Source organism: Macaca thibetana, chromosome X (genome assembly GCF_024542745.1).
Source record: "Macaca thibetana thibetana isolate TM-01 chromosome X, ASM2454274v1, whole genome shotgun sequence".
Classification (NCBI taxonomy): domain Eukaryota; kingdom Metazoa; phylum Chordata; class Mammalia; order Primates; family Cercopithecidae; genus Macaca; species Macaca thibetana.
Genome location: NC_065598.1, coordinates 138475230 through 138485024, shown reverse-complemented (window position 1 = coordinate 138485024; position 9795 = coordinate 138475230). Strand labels below are relative to the sequence as shown.

Genomic DNA, 9795 nt, shown 5'->3' with positions numbered 1-9795 from the left:
CCTGTAATCCCAGCACTTTGGGAGGCCAAGGTGAGATCACTTGAGGTCAGGAATTTGAGACCAGCCCGCGCAACATAGTGAAACCACTTCTGTACAAAAAATTTAAAAAGTGGCCAGTTGTTGTGGCACACCCCTGTAATCTCAGCTAATTGGGAGGCTGAGGTAGGAGGATCCATTTTCAGTTTCACGCAACACAAAATAAAAATCATAAGCAAAGTATTACCAAAGTGCGTAAAGCAATATATTCAAAGGAAAATACATTATAACTAAATTGACTTTATCACATAAATGCACAGTTGTTCTATCATTAGAGGCTGAAATAATGTAAATCGAAATATTAACAGAGAAACAGATTTAAAAAACATGATTTGAATGGCCTTTTAACATTTGGTTAACATCAAATAAAAGAACAAATTCAACATCAATTTGTTATTTTAAAAAAACAGTAACTATTTTAAGAAATTGAGAGTATAAGAAAAATCCTCATAGTCTGACAAAGGGATGTGCAAACAACCAAAGTCAATACACACTTATCCGTGAAAGGTTGAACTGCTTCCCCTTTGAGAACAGGATTAAGACAAAGATACCTGGTTTTATCAGCTGTATTCAACATTATATTGGATGTTCTATCCAGTTCAGAAAGCAATCAAAAGGAAATGAGGAATGAAGAGTGTAGAAAAAAAATGTGTAACATTTTTGTGTTTAGAGAAGCCTAACAAATCTACAGATAAATCATTAGGATTAATGAGAGTGTAGCAAATTTGTGGGAAACAATCAATATTCAAATATTAATTGCATCCTTTCCTTCCCTTGCTCTTCTTCCTTTTCCCTCTCCTACTCTCCTTTCCTTTTTTTTCTTTATGCACACAGTGGAATACTACACAATCTATAGCCACATATAAACATTAATGAATCATTTCACAAACCAAATGGAGGGCGAATAAAGTAAGACACATTATACACTATTCTATTTAAATAAAGTGCAAAATCTGTTTAAATTAAAGTATATATTTAGGAGTGCAAACCTAGAAGGTTAGACCGCAAAGAAAATCCAAAAATTATAGATACATATTTATTTTTAGTACTTACGCATTTTTAAAAATGTGCTACATAGTACTATAAAATAACAAAAGATCTCAAAAAAAATTATGTATGAGACAGAGTAGCATGGATAAAGAGGCGATTTCACCTTTGGCTCTGTATATTTCTGTGTTGTTTAAACATATTACACAAAGAATACACATTTTCTATGTATCATATATGTAATTTACTTTTAAATATTAATATAGATTTTTAAAACTATAAGAATACCCAAAAATTGTTCATATAAATTTTAAGAAAAAAAATATTTCAGAATGAGAGAAGACACAATGATTAGAGGCAAAACAAAAAATAAAAAGCTAAAACATTTGAGGGCCCCCATTAGTTTGATGAAGCTGAAGTAAAGGGCACATGTGTGGGGACAAAGCAGAGCTCTCTGTAATCTGATCTCTGAAGGGCTAGGGCTATACCACTTAAATGTGGTTTGAGGTCACCCACACTGAACCACATGGCAGTACTCTTTCTACTTTGACCCTGGTGCCCAGACTATGATCTAAACCTCATCATAGCTTGTAATAAATTCCATAATTATTAGCAATTCTAACAACAGAGAGCCAAAGAATTGATGAGGCCAGGAGAAAAGGTCTGCCCTTTAATCAGAAGCTATACATTCAAGTCACCTTCAAGGCAATTTTCTGGGGCAAACCACTGTCCATGCATTTATATGTGGTTAATGAGTAGTGAAAAGCCCTTTGGAATGTTGAGAGGCCCTTTTCATTTGCACACAATTAGGGTAAAAATGAAATGGGCTGATTAACATTGAATGACATTATTCTGTTATCTTTTCCTATCACATCATGCATGAAAACCAAAGGTCTCTTTGTCGTAAAAGGGACTAAATTGCTTAATCCATGAATTTATAAGCTTGCATTTTTCCCCTCAGAGAATTTGTCATGGTTTCTGAGTTCTCGAAAACTCCCAGAAACTGATAATGCAATCAATTGCATATGAAACCTCAAAATTCATAGCACAAGACTAGTCAAGAAATTTAAGTTCAGAAGAGGAAGTATGAAAGGTAAATGGTAAATGTTTAATTTGGCAATTGAACCTTAAAAGATATATGTTTCCCGGGGATAAGGGCTACTGTGACCAAAACAGCATGATACTGATACAAAAACAGGCACATAGACTAATGGAACAGAATAGAGAGCCCAGAAATAAGGCGACACATCTATAGCCATCTGATCTTTGACAAAACTGACAAAAACAAGCAATGATGAAAAGACTCCCTGTGTAATAAATGGTGCTGGGATAACTGGCTAGCCATATGCAGAAGACTGAAGCTGGACCCCTTCCTTACACCAAATACAAAAATCAACTCGAAACAGATTAAAGACTAAAATGTAAAACCCAAAATTATAAAAACCCTGGAAGACAACCTAGGCAATACCATATTGGTCCTAGGAATGGGCAAATATTTCATGACAAAGACACCAAAAGCAATCACAACAAAAGCAAAAATTGACAAATAGAATCTAATAAAACTTAAGAGATTCTGCACAGCAAAAGAAACTATAACCAGAGTAAACTGACAATCTACAGAATGAGAGAAAATATTTTCAAACTGTGCATCTGACAAAGGTCTAATTATATCCAGCATCTACAAGAAATGTAAACAAGTTTATAAGAGAAAAACAACCCCATTAAAAAGTGGGCAAAGGACATGAACAGACACTTTTATAAAGAAGACATACATGCAGCCAACAAGTCTGTGAAAAAAGCTCAATATCACTGATCGTTATAGAAATGCAAATCAAAACCACAATGAGATACCATCTCACACCAGTCAAAATGGCTACTGTTAAAAAGTCAAAAAATAACAGATGCTGGCAAGGTCTCAGAGAAAAGGGAACCCTTAGACACTATTGGTGGGATTGTAAATGAGTTCAACCATTGTGGAAGTCATTAGGGTGATTCCTCAGAGAGCTAAAGGCAGAACTACCACTTGACCCAGAAATCCCATTACTGGTTACATACCCAGATAAATATAAATCACTCTATGTAAAGACACATGCATATGAATGTTCATTGCAGCACTGTTCACAATAGCAAAGACATGGGATCAACTTAAATGCCCATCAATGACAGACTGGACAAAGAAAACATGAGAGAGATACACACACACACACACACACACACATATACATACATATATACACACACACACATACATACATATATATACATATATATATGTATGTATCATGGAATAGTATGCAGCCATAAAAATGAATAAGATCATGTCTTTTGCAGGAACACGGATGGAGCAGGAGGCTATCAATCTAAGATAACTAATGTAGGAACAGAAAACAGATACTGCGTGTTCTCAATTATAAGTGGGGAGCTAAATGATAAGAACTTAGGAACATAGAGAAGGAAACAGCAGACACTGGTGTCTACTTGAGGGAGGAAGGTGGGAGGAGGGAAGGAGCAGCAAAGATAACTATTGGGTACTGAGCTTACTACCTGGGTGATGTAATAATATGTACAACAAATCCTCATGACGTGTTTATCTATGTAACAAACCTTCACAGTTACCTGCAAACCTAAAATTAAAATAAAAAAAAAAGAGTTTTAAAAGACTTCTTAAGCATGGTTTTATATGTGATTCTAGGCAACTGGACATGAACCGTCTGTAACTGTTTGCTCTACAACTATCCTGTTAACTGCTTCCAGCTTACCCACAACTAGGCCATGGGATTCATATAAAAAGCTTCATAACTCATGGAGTTCCTGTAAGCCCAAGCCTGCAGCCTCATTTTTTTTTTTCCTTCTGCAGTCTTTAAACCATTTCATGTAGTCTCAGCCTACCTTTGTATTGAGTCTGGAGTTGGCTTCAAACCTTAAGGATGCTGCCTTTGCTGTAAGAGTTATCTCAGTTACCCATCTCCCCAAAGAAGGATGCAGTGCCCTAACCTACACTCTGTCCAGGCTTATGCAGGGAAAGCACTGCCAGGCAGATCTAGAATCACACTAGTCCCCACTTCAAGCCCTAAAGGTCCAAAGAGACAGAAATCGAACAATGTCTACAATTACTTCAAACTTTTGAACCACTATCTTCTAAAGTGGAGGCCCTCAAACTACAGCCTAGTGTCGAAATCCAGCCCTTTTCCTGTTTTCATATGGCCCTTGAGATAAGATTAGTTTCTCTCTATTTAAAGGGTTGTAAAGGAAGAAGGAGGAGGAGGACAGAAAGGAGGAAGAGGAGAAGGCAAAGGTGGAGGAGGAAGTGAAGCAAAGAAGAAAATGAGGCATATGCACTGAAGACCATATGCAGCCTACAAATCCTAAAATGTTTACTATCTGGCTCTTTACAGACAAAAATGTTTCCTGACCCATGTTCTAAACCACAAACTTCGTCTTTTCAAGCCCTTGCATAAAATGCTCCCATGGCTTTTCCATCACTATCAGGATAAGGTCTATATTCGTCAACGTCTGACCCTAATTATCACTTAGTCCCTGTCAACTTGACCCCAACATACACTCCCTATTCACCGGGCCTGAATTACTTGCTCTTTTGTGAACATAACATAAACTTTCATCCCACTGTACCCTTTTTAAACATTCTCTCCTCTCCCTGGAATGCCCTTTTCCTCTGGCCCTGTTGGAAAACTCTTCCTTAAAGGCCCAGCTAAATTGTCACTTCTCTAAAGCATTCTCTGAGTACCCCAAGCAGAATTAAGATCTTCTCTGCATATCCACAGCATTTAGTTATGCCTTCTATTAGTTCACTTAATATATTACTCTCTGAGCCACCACTCGCAGCTGGGGACTGAAAGGTTTACCATTTCCATCTAGCTGTTTATATCATGCAGACAACCTAAAAGCAGTCCTAGGTTTGAATTTACTTCTGCTTCTATTTACTGTTTACTTAATTTGGGAAAACAAAAAGGATAGATCGACAGTCCCAAATTAGATGAATTGTCACACAGTTGAAAAGAATATAGTGCAGGCCTAGAAAATGGTTTGAGGAAGAATCAAAACCTTACCTGCAAAGTGAGGACACCTTAAAGATATTCTTGGGAAAGAAAAAGTTTTCATTTTATAGATATATGAGGCACTCCATTCCAAGAAAATTGATGCTATGCTAGAAAGTCTACACGCAGTACTGACATGATTAAAGGAATAAAAGGGAAAAATGGGAAAAGATGAAATAAATCGCTAGATACTAGGGGAATATGAAGAAATCCACATGAATGTCTACAGTGCTCTAAATAACATGACCATTCATTTGTAAAGATGAACTCAAAAAATAAAATTAGTTATACTCTACATACACTATTTAATTGTATGAAAATGGTCAATAAGATGAAGTGTTTTTTTGTTTTGTTTTGTTTTTGTTTGTTTTTTTGAGATGGAGTCTAGCTCTTGTTGCCCAGGCTGGAGTGCAGTGGTAGGATCTCAGTTCACTGCAACATCTGCCTCCCAGGTTTAAGCAATTCTCCTTCCTCAGCCTCCTGAGTAGCTGGGATTACAGGCAAGTGCCACCCCTCCCAGCGAATTTTTATATTTTTAGGAAAGATGGGGTTTCACCACGTTGGCCAGACTGGTCTCTTATCTCCTGACCTCAGGTGATCCACCCACCTCGACCACCCAAAGTGCTGGGACTACAAGCATGAGCCACTGTGCCCAGCCGAGATGAAGTATTAATATGGAAAAAGGTTCATGGAAAAGAAGTAGGTTGAAAATATATATGGACTATGACTTTTTATGTCACTTATTCAAAATAAAAGATAAAACACCCTTTATGTGTATATGTGTGTGTGTAAATGTCTACAAAATTGTACAAGGTATGCCTGATTAGCAAAAATGTTTCATTCGTAAATAAGAGAGGAGAGTTTGGGGTTGATAATACAAGAGAGTCAAAGGGCATTTTAACTGTTACCTTTACTTGTGAATTGCTTGACTTCTTAAAAATAATGAGCAATTTTTTGTCAATTTAAATTAAAACCAACAAAATGTACATTCACATCACATCCAGATCCTACAAGATATAACATTTCAACAAGGTCTAAAAGAATAGGTGATATATTCTCACTCATTTAGTTTTTAAATTGTCTTTCTTGGGTTTTAAATATACATAATAAAAGAAAATCATAGATGCTGAAATAAGTATTCCAAAGCTCAGACACAAGCTGAGAACATCAGAATTAAAACCACACAGGTTAAAAATTATTTTCTTTAAGAACGTTGAATGTTGGTGCCCACTCTCTCCTGGCTTGTAGGTTTTCTGCTGAGAGGTCTGCTGTTAGCCTGTGCAGCAAGCCACCATGGCACACATTTACCTATGTAACAAACCTGCACGTTCTGCACACGTCTCCTGGAATCTAAAATAAATTAAAATTAAAGAAACACACGAACTAAAGCCATTTCTATTAAAGGTGAATGAAACAAACAATAGACAGAAGTTGGGTTACCATGGAAGCAACAGAAATGAACATGTAGAAAAAAAAAAAGGAGAAGATTTTCTGCTCAGTCACGTCAAAGTCAGGTGTCTAGTCCGTTTCAGTGTCGGATCCTGTAAGAGATGATGATGTTGGGCACTGAAGGTGGACAGGGATTCATAATGAAGGTCCAGAGATTGCCCTAGTCTTGCTCAGCCAATAAAGTGCAGTGGATTTTTTTCTGAGTGCAAAATTTAAAATAGGGCTCCACGTATTCATTTCATATACAGCAGAGAAGGCAGACTGAGTGGTGAGACTTTTGCTGAACTTGAGAGCATGAGGTCAAATTGGACTTGAAAAAAGACAAAGAAATTATAAGACACAGATATGTTTCAGTATTCAAGTCAAACAACGTTGAGATGGATGCGGCGCTGAAGCACAGTGGTCCAGATAGTTCTGACACGGCCAATGATGGCTTTGTACTCCCCTTTGAATGTAGCAAGGAAGAAATTGTTCAGTGCTTCTCACGGTTGGAAATCATGCCAAATGGCATAAAACCGATCGTGGATTTCCAGGGAAGGAGTACAGGGGAGGCCTTTGTGCAGTATGCTTCACAGGAAATAGCTGAAAATACTCTAGAGAAACACAAGGAAAGAATAAGACACATGCATATCAAAATATTTAAGAGCAGTAGAGCTGAAGTTAGAACTCACAAAAGCTTATGGCCATGCAGTGGCCAGGTCCCTATGACAGACCTGGGGCTGTCAAAGGGCGTAACAGCATTAGCAGAGGAGCTGACTTTGAGCGGACGGGGTGTGGTGCTTATGGTGGAAGCTATGGAGGCTATAATGATTGTAATGGTTATAATGATGGCTATGAATGTGGGTCAGATAGATTTGGAAGAAAATTCAATTACAGTTTTTTTAGGAATGTCTGATCATAGACATAAGGACGGTGGCTGTACCTTCCAGAGCACAATGGGACACTGTGTACACATGTGTGGATTACCTTACAGAGCTACTGAGAATGATGTTTATATTTTTTTTCCACTGCTCAATCGTGGAGAGTACACATTATAATTGGTCCTGATGGCAGAGTAACTGGTGAAGCAAATGTCGAGCTTGTAACTCAGAAGACGCTGTGGCAGCTATGTCAAAAGACAAAGCAAATATGCATCATAGATATGTAGGACTCTTCTTGGATTCTACAATACACCAAGTGGTGGTGGTTATGGTAGCCAAATAATGGGAGTTATGGGCTTGTCAAACCAGTTCAGTTACAGTGGTCCAGCCAGCCCACAGCTTCTTTGATGGTTATGGAGGCAGCTATGGTGGCTAGAGCAGCATGAGTGGATACAATCAAGTTTTACAGGAAAACTCCAGTAATTTTCAATCAAACATTACATAAATAGCCAAGGAGCAATGAACAGCAGCTACTACAATAGAGGAAGCCATGCATCTATGGGCGTGAACAGCATGGGAGGGATGTCTAGCATGTCTGATATGAGTGGTGGATGAAGAATGTAATCGATCTGATCACGGACTCTTGGCCAACTTTTCTCAAGAAAAAAACTTCAGTTTAACAGTTTTTGAAATACAAGCTTGTGGTTTATGCTTACTCTGTAAGTGGAAATCCGGATTGTTCTGCAGACTTAATTAAGGCTCATTGTTTTTGAACACAGTACTCCTCTAGGATGTAGCAGTGAAGTTGAGTAAACTATAACTGTTAAAAAAGTTTTCGTTTTTCTCAAGTTAGTTATATTGTACAATGTACTGAAGCAGTACACGTATTTAGGTTAAAGCAGTTGAATTAAGTTAGTCATTACCCTTATACCACGTTACATTGAATACAGTTTGGATGTGTGTTGAAATACATGCCTTTTTTTTTTTTTTTTTTTTTTTGTAAAACTCAATATAGGAGCTGTGTCTGGAATTAAAGTAAAAATTTTTGGCATGTTTTTAAATTCTAGTTTCATTTAATAACCTGTAGGGCATGTATGTTTAAGCTTTATTTAAGTTAATGGGAAAAAATTAGAGATCCAATACCAATACTTTAGGATTTTGTCTTGGTGTTTACATGAAATTCTTAGGCCTTGATTTTAATCTTTCATTGTATTGTGATTTTCTTCTAGCTATACTGTACCACATGAAACTTGCCAAATAAATCTTTCTCTTTTTTTTAAATTTTTTGAGACAGAGTCTTGCTCTGTCGCCCAGCCTGAAGCGCAGTGGCACAATCTTGGCTCATTGCAGCCTCTGCCCACCAGGTTCCAGCGATTCTCCTGCCTCAGTCTCCTGGGTAGCTGGGATTATGGGAGCATGCCACCATGCCCGGCTAAGTTTTGTATTTTCACTAGCGATGGGGTTTCCCCATGTTGGCCAAGCTAGTCTTGAACTCCTGACCTCAGGTGATCCGCCTGCCTTAGACTCCAAAAGTGCTGGGATTGCAGGCATGAGCCACTGCACCCGGCCAATCTTCCTGTTAAAAACTGATAGAAGAAGAAGGAGGAGGAGGAGGAGGCAGTAGCAACAGAGGAAGAAGAAGAGGGAGAAGGAGAAGGAGGAGAAGGGAAAGGAGGGGGGTATTATGACTTGGCACAACTAGTAATATCAGGTTAGTATAGATCATCAGGGCTATCATATTTTGTAATCCTTGAAAATCAATAAAGTTGAATAGTTAATTTCAGTGCAGGCTAACTTAAAATGTAAAGTAATTTTCTCCTCTTTGATTCATAAATTCATTTATTCATTAATCCGTCAAAGAGTTACTGAGTGCCTAAGATGTGCCAGACCCTGTATGCTGGGTGTGAAAGATACAGAAAAGAAGTAACTCATGCCTTTCTTGTATTTAAAAAGCTCAGTCCAACCAAGGCCTTTATGTAGAGTCAATGACTTGTAAGAGACTCACTGGCTGTCTGGGACAATATTGTTCTCTTTATTTCTCCTTACTGTTGGTTAAGATTTCCCCTAAATATATTACAGATTCAACTCCTTTTATGTAGCAAGAACTGGCAGTGTGGAGTGGAACTGTTCACCACCCGTTCACCATCTCTGCTTTCCGATTTCCAATGCGGAGGTTGGCAAACTTTTAGTGTAAGAGGGCCAGATAGTAAATACTTTAGGCTTTGTGGGATAAAAGTCTAGGGCATTACATAGGTACTTCTATAACCATTTAAAATGTAGAAACCACTCTTAGCTTGTAAACCATATGAAAACAGGGCCAGATTTGACCAATCATTTGCCAACCCTTGTTCTAGTAGAAACATCTGAGGATGAGAGAGGGAAGCAGCAAAGTTGTTATTCCTACTATT

General features: G+C 37.8%; 1 pseudogene; it reads left to right on the top strand.

Moving 5' to 3' along the window:
- The first annotated feature begins 6631 nt into the window (after positions 1 to 6631).
- LOC126946870 (heterogeneous nuclear ribonucleoprotein H-like) lies at positions 6632 to 8002 on the top strand (annotated as a pseudogene).
- Positions 8003 to 9795: the final 1793 nt, after the last annotated feature.